The following is a 21,748-nucleotide window of genomic DNA, read 5'->3' as shown; positions in this document are numbered from 1 at the left end:
TGTGAGATTCCACTATCGGAATATTGGCCAAAGCAGTCAGGGGAGACAGTAATGAAGCCGGGGCAGGATTATTCACAACTGGTGCATTCTCAAATCTGATTTTTTTGCATTTCATTTCATAATGCACCTTTTCTTCTTATGTTTCTATTTCTTTTGCTTATTGCATGAGGGTATTTTGGGATTACACTCCATACATTGTTCACCCTATTGGAGAATTCATTAATATAACAGGAGGCTTTACAGACACATTTGATGTTAACCATGTCTTAGGGATTGGAAACCACTCTACCTCTGTTGACTTAAATGATGCCTCTTGCTTTTGTTCTTCAAATAATTATTTTAAGTAGTATACTTGCTCATGCATTGACATAAGATTGTTGGAATCTGCCATACTTGAGTATCTCACTGCCATACTAGGTCTGCCCATTTGAATAGCTGCGTTACTAACCTCGTGTTTAGCATCTGTTGCAATTGATTTCGGCTCTAACATTTTGTGAATGAATTCTGGGAAATAGAAAGCCCTATTAGTATTGAAGACTGCGGGCTGATTCACAGAACTAATCTGAGATGAATTCCTAAACTTACTACTTTTGGTATTCACAAAAGGCACTTACAATTTTTAGTATTCACAGAATGCACTTACGACTCCTAACTTTACGTACGCACTCGGGCCGGAATTTCCACACCCAGACCCTACTCTCTGCACCCAGAGAGTACTCTCCACATCCAGACCGTACTCTCCGGCTCGAGCTGTTATCTACAGCTGGGGCAGAGTAAAGTGTAATCAATGGGCCGGATTGCAATTTTTACAAAAAGGAACTTTATGAATGTGTGATAAATGGTAGAGGAGGTCATGAAAAACAGTTTGGGTCGGGAAAAGAGTACGGCCAGACACTACACTACATCATAACGCAGAAAAGTTATCTCCTTTGCATCATGTTACACACCCCTTCCTAATAGCGAGTAGCAAACCATATTTTGCGAGTCGCTAATAGGTTAGTGGTGGTTAGTGTATTGTTCTTCTGTGCCTCTTGAGGCGTCAGTGAAGTTCCACATGTGAAGAGGTTCTAGAATTGGAGGTGCAGGAGGTAATGGTTGGATCCAGGAGCCGGATGGTTGGGTGTCTGGAAACTCCTGTCTTGTTTGGCAATAAATCTATCTTAAACAAACTTACCGACTTGGTATCTTTTCACTGGTGACGAGTTGCCAGCCAACAAGACTTCCACACGTGCAGAGCGAGCAGCATCAAAGAAGTTTTACTTAGAGTCTCTGTGATTTTGTTACCATCGCGAGCTCCGTGCGAGTAGCCTGACCTTTACCTGCCCTCCATTGGCCCAACATGCGTATGCACACACATATCTTCAGTGGCCATTTTGTGGCTCATTCACATTTGCTATGACAAACTGCCTGACTCGCTTTGTATCTACGTGCACGTATGTGAGACCCGCAGCGCCACGCAGCGGCCATCTTAAGCCTCGCCTTCTTCAAAATTTATTTGTTCTTTTCATCTGGGCACACCTTCGTAACTTACGTGGTGACCGTTTTGCTTTGGGCTGAATCAGCTCAATATCTTTCAATACTGCAGTTTTGCAGATACAGCAGTGACCCACACAACTTTTCTAACTGTGTGTCCTTCTTCTACTTCAATGATACACCCACCTATTAACATGTGTGTCTCTTATTAAAGGCAAACACAAGCGGTGACACACACACTTCATTTTCTAGAATGTACAAACATTTTTAGTCATTGTTGCACCAACCTTGATCGATTCATTTTAGTGTGTTTGAATCTTCCACCATTTGTCCACTTTTAACCCAGACTCTCTAATAAATTTGAGCATATTTCCTCAGTCATGCAACAAGCTATAATGCCTCTGCCTGCATTCACACCTAATCCTACTTCACCTGAATCTGATTGGGAAAAATGGAATGAGAATTTTGAGGCATATTTAGATGCCCTTGATGGCGATTCATTCACACACAAAAAGAGATTTCCCATTCTAAGTCACTGTTTAGGTTTAGAAGGCCGCTGTATTTTAAAACATGTTCCAAAAATGTGTGTTCTGTTCAATAAATGTGAGGGTGATGGCGTTGAGGATGAATATGCTACAGCCATTAAATCTCGACACTAGATTTAAAGCATGTGAAAATATTACGTTAGAAAGGCACAAATTCTCCAAAAAGACAGTTACCTGGAGAGTCTGCATATAGCTATGTGGATGCTTTATGTATTTTGGCTGTTTCATGCAGATATAAAGCATTTGAAGAAGAGATGATTAGAGACCAATTAGTAGACAAGACAAGCAAAAAAAAAGGTTTAAGAAGCTTTATTTTCCAGACTTGACTTGACCTTACAAAAAGCTTTGGAAATATTCACCAGGATTGAAAGTACAACATCATATCTGGAATAAATGGCAATTTAAAATCCTAAAACTTCAACTCAAGAAGTTTTAGCTGCCAAAAGCAAATACATAACTTCAAAAAATAATCCTCACCAAGAAACAACAAGTTGAAACATGAAAGCTAGTTTTAAACCCTCAAACAAACAATGGGAATGTTACAGATGTGGCAGCACATCTCATCTTGGAAATGCCAGATTCTTTCCTGCCATGGATAAAACCTGTGCAAATGTTTCAAAAAAGGACATTTCGCTAAAGTTTGCAAATCTGCTAGCAGATTGTCATTCAATACTGATTCATCTAAGAAAGTGCTCAACGTAGAACAAATCTCAAAGGAATCATCCTAAAGTGAAGAAGACCAAATTTACATGGTAACAAGATCTCAAAAACACGGACATGGTGCTAATGCAGACACTATTAGAACACATGAAGTAGGAAACGCTACCTGATTCTGGATCCCCTTTTACTCTTATTAGTGACAAGATATTGGAACATTTGTTTCAGCTACAAGGGTTTTCTCTAAGTCATTCAACAATACGACTAGTTGGTTATGGTGGAAAACCCATTGATGTAATAGGTGAATTAAGTGCTAATTTATGTTTCAAGAACAGTAAATCTCAAGGGGTAGTGTATGTAGCCAAGGATGAGGCTTGTTTGTTAGGGTGGCATGACCAAGGTAATTTAGGGATCGTACTGGATCCTAATGGTCCTCAGGTCATATTAAAGAAAGATTTAGTTTATGTACAAACCATCAAGGAAGAAGGATGGGAGTCAACATACCCTGAAATTTGTAAGGATGAGTCAGGTTTATTTAAGGGTTTCAAACAAGAGATAAGGTTGGTTGAAGGTGCAAAAGGTGTTGTGCACAAAGTCCTGGGAGTACCTTTAGAATTGCGTGATGCATTAAAAAATAGTTTTGGACTAGTTGTGTGCTAGCAACGTTATAGAACCCATCGGATCTTCTGATTGGGTTTCCCTTATTGTTTTAGCCAAGAAGGCTAATGGGACGTTGTGCATGTGTTTTGACCTTCATGATGTGAATCATCACATTTCAGTAGATCAATACCCATTACCCAGTATCACAGAAATGACAACCATTCTGAAAGATGGTAAGTGGTTCAGTTTGCTAGACATGACATCTGCTTATCATCAAATCGATTTGCACCCCTAGTCCAGACACTATACTGCATTTATCAACCCGGAAGGCTTATTTCAAATCAAATGTATGTCCTTCAGACTTGTGGCCCCATCTGCAGTTTTTCAGAGGATTGTGAAGAGTATGTTCAAGGGCATGTCTGGGGTGATGGCATTCCAGGATGATATGTTGGTGTATGGTTCTGATCAGAAACAACAGAACAAAAGGTTGCATTTGTTTTTTTTCTATTTCAAAGAGCAAAGGTGTTACCTTGAGCCTTGAGAAATGTAAATTGAATGTGAGCACTGTGGAATATTTAGGTTACAAACTGTCTGTCGAGGGAGTTGAGCATAAAGCTAGCCTAGTAAAGGCAATAGAGGAATTTAGTGCACCTTGTGATAAGGATCACTTGAGATCCTTCATGGGACTCATTGAGTTTTATGCTAGATTCGTACCAAATTATGCTGCTAAGACTTATCATATGAGGAATCTTCGTAATAAGAATGTAGTCTTCAAGTGGTGTGAAGACTATGCAGAGGAATTCAAGTTAATCAAAAAAGAAATTGCACATGCCATTCCTCTAAAATCTTTTGACATTAATGACCACACGATAATCATGACTGATGCCAGTTAGAAGGGGTTGGGTGCCGTTCTTATGCAACAAAGTCACAGCAAGAATAAAGTGATAGTGTTTGCTTCCAGAAGTCTGAGAGGAGCTGAAGCAATGTACTCTGTGGTGGAGCGTGAAGCTTTGGTGGGGCATAGTTCATTTTAAACATTACTTATGGGGTTCCAAATTCACAGTGAGAGTGGACCACAAACCTGTAGTTCAGCTTTTCACCACCAAGACCACAAACCTGTAGTTCAGCTTTTCACCACCAAAGGGGAGACAAGGCAACTCCTCGGATTGCAAAGTGTCAATATAGACTTTTGGAACACAATTTCAATGTCTAGTACATTCCGGGAAAAAAAATCTGGCTGATTGTCCAGACTGCCCAGTTGTGTGGACAACTGTAATGATGAGGAAGATAAGAATTTCTATTCTGAGATTATTTGTTATACTGTGTCCCTTCTGGATGGTGCCATTTTGGAGTGTGAAGGTCGAGATGCTTATGAAGCAGACCAAGAGATCAAAAAAGTTATGAGTTTTGTGTGTAAAGGTTGGACATGAGGCTGTTTAAGAGATGATGTTATCAGCAAATACAAACATATATTTGATAAACTAACTGTTGTTAATGGGTTTCTCTATCGTGCTTCTCTACTTGTGGTTCCTGTAGGCATGAGAGATAAGGTTCTTACGTTAGTCCATGAGGGTCACATTGGCATGCGTGCCATGAAAGGAAGAATTAGAGAAAGTTTTGGTGGCCCGGTCTAAATAAGCAAGTAGAACACTATGTGAGAGACTGCATGTGCTGTGCTGTTAGTGATAAATCACAGGTAACGGTGCATAGTCAAGTAGAAGCAGTAAATGTTCCCTCTAAAGCTTGGTCCAAACTTGCCATTGACATCATTGGTCCTTCGTCATCTATCAACAGCGTTTCTGAGTATGGTATAGTTCTTATGAACAATTACAGTCGTTGGTCAGAGGTAAAGTTTGTGAAAGTCCCTACTACAGTTTGTGTAATAGAATTTCTTGAGTTAATATTTGCAAGAGAATGTGTCCTAGATTCAATAGTTTCAGACAATGGATGTCAATTCACTTCATTACTATTTGAGAAGTTCATGCCATTCATGGGTATAAGATACACCAAAACCTCTCTTTGCCATCCCAGGACCAATAGTCTTGTTGAGAGATGTAATAGAGTAATTAAAGAAAATATTCAATTGTCTAAAGCCAGTGGTTTGAATTGTAAAAATGAACTGAAAAATCTGTTGTGGGCAGTGAGCACCACTCCTAATTTTGATACTGAGACTTCTCCGTTCATTTTACTGAGAGGTCATCTTCCCTCTTCAAAGTTGTTAAGGAGGTGGATGGGTGTTTTTGAATTACCAGAAGCAAAGATGAAGGAGGTAAGCAAGAAAAGAGTGGAAGCACAGAACAAATATGTTCAGCCAAGAACTAAGGAGTTGAGAGTGGAAGTTGGATATCTCGTCAGGGTCAAGTGTCACCGGATTTTACCCAAGTGTGAGTCCAAGTTTTCTGGTCTTAAGACTGTTGTGAGATTCAACAAAAGTACTGTGAAACTGGAGGATGGCAGATGGTGGAACAAAAACAAAATATTGGTCCTTAAGTCACATCATGACTTGGGCCTGGGCATTTTGTGTCTTGTGCTGATCAGGTTGTGGAATGTCATGACCCTAATAATCGTGTTCCTTCCTCCAGGTTAACAAGGTTACCCAATAGGTTTTGTGACTATGTTATGCATTAACATGTTTTGTAGTATGCATTTCTCTGTCATGTTTTCTCTTTGCTATGATTTTATGCCTTATGTTTTATTTAATTTTAGTTCTTTATTTTGTTTTTGTTTCATTGTATAGGGGGAAGGTGTGTAGGGTTGTGTATTGTTCTACTGTGCCTCTCGAGCAGGGCCGGACTGGGAACCAAAGCCAGCCCTGGCAAAGTGCTCGGCCGGCCTGCTGGGGGGTGGGTTTGCGGCCGAGCTGTTTGCCTGGGCCTGTTATGGATGATTTTGTTACAGAGGGCGATATTGCAACTATGCTGCAGAAAATGGCCCTGTAACAAAAGCGGCCCCCACCCTGGCAGCCTACCGGGGAAATACCCGGTGCCCGCTACGGCCAGTCCCGTCCTGCTTTCGAGGCGTCAGTAGGGTTACACATGTGAAGGGGTTCTAGAACAGGAGGTGCGGGAAATGACGGTTGGATCCGGGAGCCAGATCGTTGGGTGTCTGAAAACTCCTGTCTTGTTTGGCAATCAATCTATCCTAAATGAACTTACCGACTTGGTATCTTTTCAGTTAGCGACTCGCAAAATATGGTTTGCATTTGGGGCTGGCATTTTTTGCTGTCGCAAACGGGCCGAATTCCGGTTTGTGACCGTAAAAATAATGGTTGTAAGTGAATAAAAGTTTTTTTTTCACCTCTGGGATTTGATTAGGGTGGCCAACTCACTGCAGGTCTTTATGGACACTATTCCAGGACGGAGCTTTTCATCTACAAATTATTGGTTTCAATGATTTGATGGAAGGAAAACAAGGCTACAACATGGAGCCTGCAGTAGGCTATCAAATGAAAGTACTGACCTGGAAAAAAGCAGATGACCTGGAAGGAGGTGGTCCTACTAGTTCTAGGGGAGATTATAGACAACTGTTGTTGTTTCTTTACGTCCGTTGGCAAAAAACATATTTTATATAAGTGACTCATCTACAGTTCTTTAACTTTGCATTGAAATTGACATAGGGCGTACATAAACATGCCATTATAATATTTAAACGATGTAACAGAGGTAAAACCACAATATTTTGCTATTAATTAAAAAAAGAAAAACGATATGTGTCACATTTAATATAGATGATATATTTCATTTTAAAGGCAAATAGTAAATTGAAAAGCAATGAGAAGACAGTAATCAGTATTCCTTAGCTTGTGGTCCAGGGACCCCTGGGGTCTGCAACACCTACTCACGGCTGTGTCTGTGACAGTCTATAAAACTGCTTTAGCAGATTAATAAAGTATGCATATGTAAAAAAAAAAGCAAACACTAAAAATTTAGAGAGCCCTGCAAATGTAAAGACATTTAAAATTGTAGGCTAAAAAGTAAGTTAGTATCATAAGTTGGAGCAAAACAAGTACAACAAACAGAATCTAGTAGGGACAATTGGTGGCCTCAAGAACTGCCTTTCACCCACAAAAAGAAAGCATGTATTTGAGTCAATTCAATTCAATTCATAAAGCTTTATTCGGAACATAAAAAACATGTCCATAAAAGCACATGCAATTACAAATACAAACATTTCATTGATTAAAAAAAGAAATACATGATACATATATTATACAGAGGGGGATGGAATAAATATTTAATTATTTAAAATGTTTAAAAACACATACTTTTCCTGGCACTGATTGCCTTAAGCAGGAAAGTAGCGGTAAAAAAGCAAATGTCCGGATGGTGCAGATTAAAAAGCAGTTTCATAGAGTCAGTAATTGTTCTTACTCCAAATCTTTTCAACATAGGCTTTAGGAAGAATTTCCGTAATTCACTATACAATTTGCATGATAAAAGAAAGTGCGTAGTGCTTTTTTCCGCATTATTATCACAAGCACAGCGTCCAGTAGGGCGCATTTTAACATTAGGGCAAGCAACAAGATAATGTACTGTTCCCATCCTCATTCTGGTTAGTACAAACTGGTGCGAAACTCTGGTCACCTGTGTCAAGTATGGATGAAATCCAATAAAGTCATTCATGCTATTGTACAGTTTACATGTGGGTAGTTTAGATTCCTCCAAAGAATGCCTCTCATTACAATAATTCAGAAAGGTAATTTTCAAATTTGATTTGGAGATATCAGAGGCACAATATTGATCATTGATCACATTAAACCCAAAAACCTTTTGGAAACAATCAATTATGTATTTAATCCAAGGGATCTTTAAATGCTGGTCCAAAGAGAGGCAATCCTCGATAATGGCTCTATTTAGTGAGGTGCCATCATTCAGCCAAACAGAGCGCCACAATAATAAGGGTCTTAACATGATCATATCGTTCAGGAATTGAGTCCCTGTTTCCTTATGAACCAAGTTGTTGGAGGTAGATTTGGGTAGACACAGGAGCCTTTTCAGGAAATTATTCTCCTCCACCTGTAGGCTCCCGGCTGATGACACACCCCATACACCAGCCCCGTAAAGGGCCGCTGAAAGACATCTAGATTGATACATTTTTAGCATTTCCTTGATACCTCTATTCCCCAACTTCTTGGCGAATACAAAAACCCCATTAGCACTCCTGATCATCTTTGTTTTAACAGCTTTATGTTCAGTATCCCAGCTACCATTTTTTGAAAAAGTGATCCTCAAGTAGCAAAAATTGTCCACTTTTTGAACCGGTTCACCTTCTAAAAAATAATGGGACTTATCTTTCGTTTTAGCTCGTCCAGGCCCACACTCCATCAAATATGTTTTCGATTTATTGATCACCAGTTTCCTGTTTTTGATGAACTGCACAAAGCTGTCCATCAAGCGTTGGAGACCCAGGGGAGTCCTGGACAACAACACGGCGTCGTCCGCATAGAGTAACACAGGGATGTTAAGGTTGTTAACTCTGGGGACGTCCACCGTAACTGTCTGCAGAACAGCATCCACCTCATTTATGAAGAGTGTAAAAAGCAGGGGTGCTAAAACACACCCCTGCCTAATTCCCCTCCCGATCATGAACTTGCTCGTACACTCCCCATTAGGTCCATATCGATCACTGGTGTTAAGTTTTTCGTACAGGCGGGCCAGAAAGTAGACTATACCTTCAGGAGCTCCCATTTCAATCAATTTGGCCCATAGTATAGTGTGGTCTACCATATCAAAAGCACTGCTTAGGTCAGCAAAACATAAATAAAGTGACACTTTTTTTGGCCTGGGTATATTTCCCTACCAAAAGTTCTAAATTCAAGCACTGCTCAATGGTGCCACGACCTTTTCTGAACCCAAACTGACAGTTAGTTAAAATCTCATTAGTCTCTGCCCATTCCTCTAATCTGACTAAAAGGACCCGACTCATGATTTTGACAGATGAGTCCAGTAAGGATATTGGTCGATAGTTTTTGACGTCGCCCCGGTCACCTTTCTTATAAATAGGGACGATTATTGATTCCGCCCAAGTAGACGGTAATTTGCAGCAAACTGCTGCATTGAAGATCTTAACCAGCAATGGGCCCCAAATCTCCGGGGCGGTCTTATACACATCTATGGGTACCCCATCAGGTCCCTAGGCCTTCCCTCCCTTACTGGCTCTTATACTAACCATAACCTCATCTATAGAAATATTTAAGGCTATGATGGGCCAGCTTTCTTCATAGACGGCCGGTCTATTATCTGAGTCAAAGATAATGGAAAAATGTTGAATCCATGATTCCATGCTCACATTTGATGTGAGTTCTGGGACCTTCTCGTCCTTTAGGAATGGGCTGTTCACCGTGGTCCAAAACAAAGTACAATTCTTCAGTTCTGCTGCTTGGCTAAGATTGTCCCACGCTTCCTGCTGTAATTCAGCCTTTCTGCGTTTAAGGATCAAATTATAATCCTGCCTAAATTGAATCACCAGACTCTTATCTCTTGGTTTAGCTGCTAAGGCCTCTTTAAGATCAATCCAGGCAGTAGAACAAGCATGGTCAAACCACCCCCTTTTATGACTACTCTTGTGCCCTACTGCTTTAGTAAACTTCTTATTGATGGTTGAATTAATTCTATCAAAGTGATCAATACTGACAGCCAAAGTTTCATCCTGTTCAAGGATTGCCGTAATTTCCATCAAACAGCTGGTGATGATGGAATCAGATGTTATATCGGCTTTAGCTCCTTTCCACCTCAACCTATAACCATTTGGTCTATGGGGTTCGATATTAACAATACTACCCTGATCGGGTGTGGAGACATGGTTCCAAATCATGGCTTCAGTAGTTAAGCAATTATGATCACTTAACATAACATCAACCACCTTGGGCTCTGAGCATAGGGGAATTAGGTTAGAAGACATGCACATAAAATCAATGACAGTATTAGCCCCCCTTCCTTTAAAGGTCGGTATATTTTCTCCCTGGTCGTTCTTAGCATTTTGCATAATTTCCATATCATAATCTATCAGAAAGTTATTCAGGGTTTCTCCATATGAATGATGGGGAAAATGGGCATCAGCATCCCCTGAGCGATTATACACACCACATACCTTCTGAGATGATAATGGGCAAACTGAAACATTAAAATCCCCCACAAAAAGAAATTCATAAACGCCATTAAAATTTTTCACAAAATTAGTCAGTACATTATCTAATTCATTAATTGCTGTGTGTCTGGTGCCATCAAATATATTATTGTAGAAATTAATCAAGAGTATATTTCTACCCGCTTCTTGTACTAGCCATGACATTTGTGAATGAGCCCCCACTATTACATGCTTTTTCACCGAGATAGGTAACTTGACTGAGATCAAAACCAACAACCCTCCTTTAGCTCTACCATGGGTCGAGGCCAAGGCAGGAAGTTCATAGGATACAAAGCCATCACTGCCCTTAAAGTTTTTACACCAGGTTTCCTGTAGGCAGATGATGTCAAATAAATTCACAAAATCTTTCCATCCTAGCAAATCCTCCTTGGCCACTAGGCCTGCGATATTCCAGCTGGCAATATAACAAGTTACCCTTTCCCTCTCACGGCTGACAATAGGCGTTCCACCACCAAATACGGACATGTTATCGTCTGAGTTAAAAAGCTCTATGTTATACATTGAATTCCCAACTTCTCCCCCAACCGGCATACAATCTACAGTCACATTATTGACCAATTCATTTACAGACATAGTTAACTCTCCAATATTATTACTGTTTACATCTCCCCAAGAAACCGGGTCAATCTCATGTCAATCGTTTTGATCCAGAAAGCTCAACGACTGGTACCTATTCTGAATTGCGACTTGGTAAACCATCCCATTAACAGGTAAAGGAGTGCTATCACAGGTTGAAAATGGGTTGGGAGTATGTGTTGTAAATCTATTCCCGCCAGGGGCAGAATTCAACATGTGCATCGGCGGGATAGGTGCACCATCCTGAAAACCTGGACAGAAGGTAGGTAACCCAGGTCTATTTACAATAGATGGATAATTAAAGTTGAAATTGTTCTTTGCCCCCTCCCTATAATTGAATGGTTGGTGGTATTGCACTCTACTGATCAAATTAGGTAATCACTTTTTTCGATATGTGTGCTGCACTAAATTGGTGCCTGCCTACACCCAAGAACACTGCATATAGCCAAGGATCGTAAGATCACAAGGACTCTAGTGCGCATCAACTGAAGAATAAGTATTTCAAATTTTTCATTTGTCTTGTGTTTTAATTCAACCATACATTTCAACTTGTTTCATTTTAAATTCAAATGAATATAGTGTAATTCATTACAACATATACATGTAAACGACATACAGTTAATGCCATTGACAATACATTTTTTGCTCAATAGTTTAAACACAACACAGTTTTAGTCCACAACCCAATGCATTTCGGGGTTTGAACCCCTTCGTCAGGGGCCTATAAAAGAAAAGAAGAAAAAGGAAAGAGAAGCCTAATTAGTTTCGATGCTAAAGAAAGTGTAAATAGTTGTTCGACTGGTAGGGATTTTATTCTTACCGAACTGACTGGTTGGTCTATGAATCATAGGTGGTTAAAAATTTTCTTTGTCGATTCTGAAAAACATTTTTGATTCTACCATGAAATTTCTAGACTTAACAGCTTATAGGAAGCAATGTGAGGTAATATATGTCACCATGTTACCTTTATGTCTGGATAACGAAAGCTACAGCCTGCGAAAAATTATGTGAAAAATTAGGACACTGTCCATTTATAACTGTCAACAACAAACCAACAATGTTTGGCATGAGTTGAAATAACGCTCACCTGTTAGCCATGAGCGTTAAAGTTGTGACACTGGAATAATCTAGCAAGAGAAAAATAATGCAAAGCTGAATGTCAATGCCATATAAGCCCTCTATCTCTAAGCGTGTAATTAAGTGGTTGTAGTATACAAGTTAACGCAAGGGTCAAAATTTACCTGCGAGCCTTGTGTTATTTTCAACAGAATCTCGCTAAAAGTCCGCGTTTTTCAGCTCTGCATAAGACAAATAGGGAAAACCAATATCCGTTTTAGTGCTCGATAATAATGAAACCACTATCCTCATGAAGCAATCTCCTTAGTGGATGTGCTTACCGGGAACCTGGAACAAAGTCGCATTGTACCGGCGTCTGCCTTCGCGTTGTTTGTAAACTAACTCTAGTGCGTTATTTATGTTGGTGTACTAAACCCGATACTGCCACAAAGAACGGACTGCAGAACATATGTAAAACCAAGAATCAAAATAGAAGTCGGACTATATCACCTGTTAGCAAAGCACCATATTACGAGACCTAAAGGACGGACTTGGATTTGTATGTAGAACCCGATTGCGGGAAAGGAAATATCGGCCGAATAGGGATTTTTGCTCATTGTCGCCATGTTGGAAAAGGCGTATTATACGTTATTAATCTATTGTGTCAGTGTGACTGCAAGCCACGTTGCGATCTCAAATTTAGATAGAAAATTTTGACCCTTGCGTTAACTTGTATACTACAACCACTTAATTACACGCTTAGAGATAGAGGGCTTATATGGCATTGACATTCAGCTTTGCATTATTTTTCTCTTGCTAGATTATTCCAGTGTCACAACTTTAACGCTCATGGCTAACAGGTGAGCGTTATTTCAACTCATGCCAAACATTGTTGGTTTGTTGTTGACAGTTATAAATGGACAGTGTCCTAATTTTTCACATAATTTTTCGCAGGCTGTAGCTTTCGTTATCCAGACATAAAGGTAACATGGTGACATATATTACCTCACATTGCTTCCTATAAGCTGTTAAGTCTAGAAATTTCATGGTAGAATCAAAAATGTTTTTCAGAATCGACAAAGAAAATTTTTAACCACCTATGATTCATAGACCAACCAGTCAGTTCGGTAAGAATAAAATCCCTACCAGTCGAACAACTATTTACACTTTCTTTAGCATCGAAACTAATTAGGCTTCTCTTTCCTTTTTCTTCTTTTCTTTTATAGGCCCCTGACGAAGGGGTTCAAACCCCGAAATGCATTGGGTTGTGGACTAAAACTGTGTTGTGTTTAAACTATTGAGCAAAAAATGTATTGTCAATGGCATTAACTGTATGTCGTTTACATGTATATGTTGTAATGAATTACACTATATTCATTTGAATTTAAAATGAAACAAGTTGAAATGTATGGTTGAATTAAAACACAAGACAAATGAAAAATTTGAAATACTTATTCTTCAGTTGATGCGCACTAGAGTCCTTGTGATCTTACGATCCTTGGCTATATGCAGCCCTCCCTATAATTAGCAGAAGGCAACCTGTTAAGATGGTTATAGAAATAGCCCAATGGTCTTGCGATTACATCTGTTTCCGACTGCGTGAGTGAGGCCGCTCTAAGCAGGACCGTCGCAACATGTTGCGGATGTTTAAAATTAATAATCACGCAGTCGCCTCCACAGGTCTTCCTAGTGTTACCAATCCAATTGACTCTTCTGATAGAAATAATTTGATCAGAGTAGCCAACTGGATAACCACAGTGGTGGTTTAACCATGAAGTTGTTTTATTTTTTAGAGAATCCGCTGACTCCTGGGTATTAGGGACCTGAGTTAGAGTCGGGACATTAGTTAAGACCACAACATAGGGTACACATTCAGGGGGAAGATCTACTGGGCGCCTACATATCCTTACAGGTACCCCATTGGTCCCCCCTGTGGCAGCAGGCGTAGCTGACACAGCTGGCACAGCTGGCACCGAAACTGTCTTACCTCTGTTGGGGGCTGGTATTGATCTTACATCAGTGTGTGAACTACCCGGCACTACGCTTGTTAACCCAGCTGCCGGTGTCTGTAAAGGTCGGCCCACCTCCTGAGCTATTGTACGTGTTGATACAGGTAACTCTTTGGGTAGTTGTTTCCTGGTATTAGCAGTAGAAGGGGCACTATTTGTAAGGCGTGGTTGTACCCTATCCTGTGTAGATGCTGTGTTTGGGCACGCTGTATTTTTAATATTTGATATGGATTTATCCAAATTGACTGCATGCTGATCCACCACAGCCCTTAGTCTCAATACTTCTGCCCACAAATCATCAATTTTAGCTAGCAAGGGCTCTACAACCATTTTGAATTTATTATCGATAGTACTCACTAACAGGTCAATTTGGTCAGGCTTAATGGAAACACAACTGTCTTCAGATAATACCCCTGAGGTTCCGTGAGAATCAAGACGATGTTTTCGACTCGTTCGAATATGGACGAGTTTGGTATCAATGGACCGCAAATGGCGAGTTTAGTAGGTGTACGCGTTTTCGCTGCACTACCATGTACCATCCGCCTTATTCGTGGGTTTCTTCATTTGAACCCACAGGTTCCATTTTAGATACGGCATCCATTTTGTTTCTTGCCCTCAAGTAGCCAGCGAACGGACACTGTCCGCTTCGTGACCCTGGGATTCCCAAGCTCCTGCGGAAGACATGCATCCCTTTGAGGGTGACTTTATGACGAGGGGGATGACACAGCAAAGGCAGATGATTCCGCTCGAAGCGCATCTTGCCGGCTGGTCTATTGTTTCAGTTGTGCATGCATATGGCACGAATCCTTTGATCCTACAATCTTGTTTCCGATACTGTCCCCACACCCTCTTTTAATCTGTTGGACTGCCTTCCTTGCACCTGTTTCTGTCTTTTTCTCTTTGCTCATTTTTACAGCCTAATGGAATGTACTACTAATGAAATGATGTGCTTTTACAGTTGGGAACCGGCTATGTTACTGTAATTATGTTCCGAGTTTCTGAAACATGAAAGCGACCCTTTGGTCATTTACTGTGGGAACTGAGTCATAATCTTTTGTTCACATGTTCTGCAATGTCGGAAAGATGTATAAAAGGAGCGACCCACTTAGTGGAAGTTGAAGCAGTCTCCTTGAACCTACACGTGTTGTACTTCTTGTGACTTCTGTATTCCCTGCAGTAAATAAAACTCGATCTTTGACGCCGAAGGAAGTGTCCCGTGTCTCTGTAAATTGTGCGCCGAACAGGTAACTCACGAAGGTTTTAGGTGTTGCTCCCTGGCACCGCTGGGCCTTAATTTAGCCCAGTCCTTCAGTTGGCGCCCGACACGTGGGGCGACATCAGCGGTACCGGTCCGAAGCCTGACGATCGTGAGGAACTTCGTGTGAAATCTCTGAGGGAAGGTGCACCCCGCTTCATCGATCCTGTTGTCGAAATAAGTGGCCCGAAGACTTTTCCCGCAAAGATTCTTGCCTCCTGGCGGCTGCGACGGACTGATGCCCTGACTGTCGACCTGGTTCGGTGCCTGGCGTAGACCTTTGTACAGCGAGACGATAGACGGGCCTTCCTGGTGACGCCATTGTTCTTTCAGTTAAGTATTTGTGGGTTGCTCCCAGTCCTTAGTTGTGGGATCCTTTACGGGACTTTTTGCTTTGTTGTCGAAACTTGGTTGTTTGCAGGGTTCCATTGCATTTGTGGTTCTTAGTGTTTAGTTCTTAGTTGTTGGGTCTCCTTTGACGATTGCAATTGCCAAAACCGAGGGTCTTGCATTTTTGCGAGGACGTCGTAATTCGATAAACCCTTGAAGTTTGTAAGACGGTTAGTGTGCACGATGCCTGGCCGTAGTTCTTTGTTTGGTTTCTTTATATGCCGCGGTTCGGATTCCCGACTAGAGGATTCATGTCCGATACCTCCAGTTGGAACTCCAATTTATGAGCTCTATAGCCGTCACGGAGTAGGTCCTATTATATATAATGATCTTTGGACCCGCTATACTAAAAATGATGGTGTCCTTAGTTGGCCACCTCATGGAAGCTTCGAAACTGCAATTTTGGATAATCTGGAAGCTAAATTGTTTAAAAAGAAAGCTAGGCCGGCCATGTTTGATTCCTTTCGGTTATGGCGGAAAGAGGCCAAGCAGAAAGAAATCAAACAGATTAAGAAAAATAAGAGGGAAGGTATCATTACGGTAATGAGAAATGCAGAGCAGTTTCAGCGAGACAAAGAAGAGAAAGAAAAAGAGGTCTTTGCTAGATTGCATCATATGGCGGTGGATAAATGTTATCCGGTTTTACCGTCTAGTTCTGATAAGAAGGGAGAGGAATCGACGGAGGATCCTTTATTGTCCTACTTAATGAAATCACCACCTCCGTATGCACAGGATACTACAGTCCCTGTGGTTCCTCCTGTCCCTCAACCTGTTGTTCCGGCAGCTGCTGGTCAGCCTGCCGTAGGTCCTGTTCTTCCGAACCCCCTTGTTCCTCAAATTGTCCCGGTTCCCGTACCTGCTCCTATTCCTACTGCTCCTTTACTTGTACCTGCTCAGTCTATTGTTCCTGTTACTTCTACTATTTCGACTATTCCTACTGCTCCTACGTTTAGCCCTCATGTTGTTGCTCCTGCACTTCTTTCCTCTTCTCCTTCTGTTCGTTATCGTATACCTAATGCTGTCGCTAATCTTTATTCTCCACTTTTCGGACTGATTCTTGGGTCCGATGTTTCTGATGTCTCTCAGAGACGAAGTCAAATTCCTGGTGGTAGGGAGAGTGATACATTAGCGACTATGGCACGCAAATGGATTAGACATCCTGTTAAATATACTCTGCGTTTAGTTTATGAGACGTTCTCACAGTTTAATGAGCCCACACAGAGGTTTGTGTTTGAAGAAATGTGCAAATCATTGCAGGAGGAGTGTGACGAGGATGAATTGGATACTCTACCGTCCGAAATGATTGAACTTCGGAATCAATTTTCGAGCGGTATGATCGTTGACAGTAATGTCCGACGTGCCTTAGAGCGGTTGTTATCCTTTCGGCCTACAGTGCAACCTAGGACATTGTTTAGCAAAGAAACTGAGGAATGGATGGCAACACCTGGTCAGTATCCCATGCGAGAAGTTCCACCAGTGTGGATGCCGGGTAATCCTGCTGCTAATCCTGCCATTTTGCCGCACTTCCAGAGAGTCTGGATACACCTCCCATGGAAGCGATCAGAGGTTTTACAGGTGAAGCAATCTTTACCTGATCCGCGGAAGAATCCGGCGGGTTATTATAAGGAGTTATCCCAACTTGTGGATGCTACCATCATGAACCTTGCTGATATTGACATGTTGTTTGGTAATGTAGTTCCGCAACCAATTTGGGCAAAAATTTGTCAACAACCTCACACAGCCGAGTTAGGCGGTGATTGGGCTGCTATTGTAGCGGCTGACGCGTTACAAGTAGGTGGAGCTAAACCTGATCAGTTGATTATGGATCTGCCCCAAAGAATTATTACGCTCATGAAAACGCTTATGCCAGCGATGAGAGTTAATTAGGACAAATTATCTGCGTGTAAGCAAAAGAAAGACGAGAGTGTCTCTGATTTCTTTACCAGATTTGAAGAGGCATTTGTTGATCACAGTGGTCAAGACATGAGCACCGAGGGAGGTCAGCGACTGTTCGTTGATAAATTTGTGTCGAACTTGTTGCCTGACCTCAGTCACAAGTTGAAGAATTCCGAAAGTTCTTGGGCTGTTTCCACTACCGCCCAAATATTGGCTACGGCTCAATATTATGAAAATAGAGAGAAAGAAGAAAGCGATCGTGTGGACAAGAAAACGAAAGAGCTTAAAACTAAGGTTTTGTTACAGCAAGCGTATCCTCCGCGCTCAAATCAAAATGACTCGCAACAGCAAAATCGATCACAACCACAGTCTTCTAGGACGCAGTCGCGTGCTTACAACTCTACACCTAGATCTATGCTTGGTTATAATCAATGTGCGTATTGCAGACTTGATGGCCATCTGAAATTTAATTGTCCTGCTCTACGTGACCGAAATAATGGTGTTCCGGTACGAGGTGGTCGTGGTGGTCCTCAACAGGCACCACGAGGTAGAGGTCGGAGTACTTCTCAAAATCAGAACGAGCGTTCTACGTCCTCATCGGATTCGAACAATTGCTTTGATCGACGCGATTCATCATTTGGTAGATCTGCACAGTACCATGTGGACGACCATTACGTCGAGCATGACATCGATGCCGACGATCATTACTAGGACAGCCATAGACAAAGAGAGGGAGTAGTGTCAGTTCTGGTTGATCAGAGTGGGCCTTACATCGCAGTTTCTACATCAGGCGTAGTTGAGCCTTTTCTGTTGGACACTGGTGCGACAAAAAGTTCCATCATGCATTCGAAACTCCCTGGCGCACCTTTGTCTGGCTTAACGAATGTTTCCGTTGGATTCTCTGGCGCCCCCGTTAGCAATCCAGTCTCTAGCCCTTTGCCCCTCACAATTGGACCTCGTGAGCTAGAGGCTCCTTTGATTTTAACTACTGGTTGTGGTGAAAATCTTTTGGGTCTGGATTTGTTGAAGCGGTTATATGCGGCTTTGTATTGTTCTCCTGCGGGAGTGGAGCTTACACTGGGTCAGAGAGTGATCTCTCCCATGTACTTGTCAACAGATAAGCTCCCACCGGAATTGAGTTCTCTTCCTGAATCTTTGTGGTCAACAGGTCCGAATGATGTGGGCCTGTTGGACATATCACCCTATGTTGTTCAATTGAAATCGAATGTGCGATTACCACGTATTCCACAGTACCGTATCTCCCTTGATGGTGAACGTGCGCTGTTAGCGATCATTTACGATTTGATTGAGAAAGATGTCATTGAAGAAACTAGAGGAAATGTGTGTAACAGTCCTGTGTTACCCATTTTAAAACGAACTGATCCCTCCAAACCTCCTGTGTACCGTTTTGTCATCGATCTGAGAGAGGTGAATAAAATTGTGATTCCACAATTTCCTGTGGTGCCTGACATCACGGCTTTACTGACTCTGATTCCAGCCTCTGCTTGTTGGTTCTCGGTAATCGATCTAAAGAATGCTTTCTTTAGTATTCCGATTGCTGAGGAAAGCAGAGATCTATTTGGTTTCTCATTAGGTGGTCGCAGCTTTAGATTTAAACGTGCTCCTCAGGGCTACTGTGAGAGTCCATCAATCTACAGTCAAGCTCTTAAGGGTCAACTTGATGCGTTTATATTACCAGCTGGTGCGGCCTTGATCCAATACGTAGATGATCTGTTAGTGGCTGCTGACACTAAAGACATTTGCAAAAATGCTACAGTATTACTGTTACAGCATCTGTGTGACTTACATCACAAGGTGTCACCTTCTAAGCTGCAATATTGTTGTCAAGAAGTAACCTACCTAGGTCACTTATTGTCAAAGGAGGGAAGAAGGTTGACCCCAGAAAGAATTGCAGCGATTGCTCGAATGACTGTGCCAACGACTCAGAGAGATGTACGTGCCTTTCTAGGTATTACGTCATATTGCAGGCAATGGATTCCAAATTTTTCATTACTAGCGAAACCATTGATAGCTCTCATGTGCAAGGATGTTCCGACTCCTTTGCCATGGACTGAAGAGTGTCAGAAAAGTTTTTCTGAATTACGTGATGCGTTGTGTTCGGCTCCTGTGTTAGGTACTCCTGACTACAGTAAGCCGTTTACACTATACGTTCACGAGAGAGAAGGTTGTGCGTTGAGTGTTTTGACGCAACAATTTGGCGGTAAGCAGCGTCCATGTGCATATTTTTCCTCGACCTTGGACCCAGTAGCTAGAGCATTGCCGAGTTGTCTAAGAGCGACAGCGGCAGCTGCGGTGTCCATCCGACAATCTGCAGGACTGGTCATGGATAATATGCTTACGGTAATGGTTCCGCATGCAGTTGACACTCTTTTGAATCGGACAAAAACTCAACATCTGACGAGTGCGAGATTGTCTGGTTATGAGTTGGCGCTTTTGGCAAGTCACATACAGATTAAGCGCTGTAATGTGCTTAACCCTGCAACATTGTTGCCGACTAATATGGAATCAGACGATGTACCTCCACATGATTGCTATTTGAGAACCGAAGAGGAAACGAAAGGTCGTGTCGACCTGAAAAACACTCCGTTGACAGATCCCGATGGCACTTTGTATGTTGATGGTTCATGTTTTAAATTGCCGAATGGTGATGTGACGACCGCGTATGCTGTGGTGACGTTGAGTACGGTTGTGGAAACTGCGAGGTTGAGTCAGAGTTCTGCGCAAGCAACGGAGTTGATTGCATTGACGAGAGCGTGTGTTTTGTCTAAGGGAAAGTGAGTGAATGTGTTTACCGATAGCCATTATGCGTTTGGCGTTGCACATAGCTTTGGTCGATTGTGGCGAGAGAGAGGCTTTATGACATCACATGGTACAAAGATCCAACACGGACAGCTCGTGAACGATCTCTTAGATGCACTTACGTTGCCCAAGCAGGTGGCAATCATTTAATGCAGTGCGCATAGGAAGATTACGGATGATACTGGTCGCGGTAATGCGTTTGCGGATGAGATTGCTAAAGAGACAGCTAGAAACCTTGCAACCCGAATGTATGTTACGAGTTCAGTAAGGTGGCCTGCGGAGACTAGCATGTGCGAGGACACTTTTGAGAGCGTGAAGGTGATTCAGAATGAGGCCACTGACGCCGAGAAGATTAAGTGGAAAGAGAGCACAGGGAAGTTAGATGGAAACGGATGTTGGGTTGATTTGTTGGAATGTCAGAGATGGATGTTACCGGATGCATATGTGCTAGCCGTTGTGACTATGGCTCACGGTTTGTCACATATTAGTGCGAAAGGCATATGTAAGCTGCTATCCCCTGTATGGAAGAATGATGGGATCGCTAAATGTGCTGAGAGAGTGGTTAAGAACTGTATGGTGTGTCTGATGTATAATCCTGGTAAGGGCACTCCCACTCCACCTGGCCACTTTGCTCCTCCTACATGTCCCTTTGAAGTTATCCAATTGGACTTCATCCATATGGAGAGATGCAATAACCTGAAATACGTTTTAGTTGTGGTTTGCGCATTCTCCAGATGGATTGAGGCCTATCCCCTTAAGGATAATACTGCCTTGTCCACAGCGAAAGTCCTACTGAAGGAATACTTTCCTCGGTATGGAATGCCACGGATTGTATGGTCAGACAACGGAAGTGAGTTTGTGGGAAGTGTGATGAAGAGTGTATGCAAGGGCCTTGGGATTCAACAAAAATTCCATAGTGCCAATCATCCCCAGTCAGCAGGTTTGGTGGAAGGGTACAATGGCACCCTGAAACTGAAACTCGCCAAGATTCAAGCCACGACTGGTCTGTCATGGCCTGACGCTTTGCCTTTGGCCCTTTTGTCGACCAGGGCGACTGTTCACTCCCGAGTAGGGCTCAGCCCATATGCGGTTGTCTTTGGCCGTCCTGCGAATGTGTGGGGAGTCCCAAGACCTAGGGTTTTTGACAGTATTGAATACCCAATGTTGATTGATTATCTTTATGATCTGACTGCTAAACTGAGGTTAATTCATCAACAGGTCTTTGAAGCTCTACCGGCACAAACAGAGGGTCCTCGACATCGACTCCAACCGGGTGACTGGGTGGTCACCCGGAACTTCGGAAGGAAACGAAGCCTGGAGCCGAG

General features: G+C 42.1%; 1 protein-coding gene across 1 annotated transcript in view; it reads left to right on the top strand.

Moving 5' to 3' along the window:
- The window catches only part of DOK6 (docking protein 6), a 1,609,598-nt gene that overhangs the window by 950,850 nt on the left and 637,000 nt on the right, over positions 1-21,748 (top strand). The window lies entirely within an intron of this gene.

This window comes from Lissotriton vulgaris, chromosome 4_1, assembly GCF_964263255.1.
Source record: "Lissotriton vulgaris chromosome 4_1, aLisVul1.2, whole genome shotgun sequence".
In the NCBI taxonomy this organism is placed as follows: domain Eukaryota; kingdom Metazoa; phylum Chordata; class Amphibia; order Caudata; family Salamandridae; genus Lissotriton; species Lissotriton vulgaris.
This window is presented reverse-complemented; position numbering and strand designations above follow the sequence as displayed.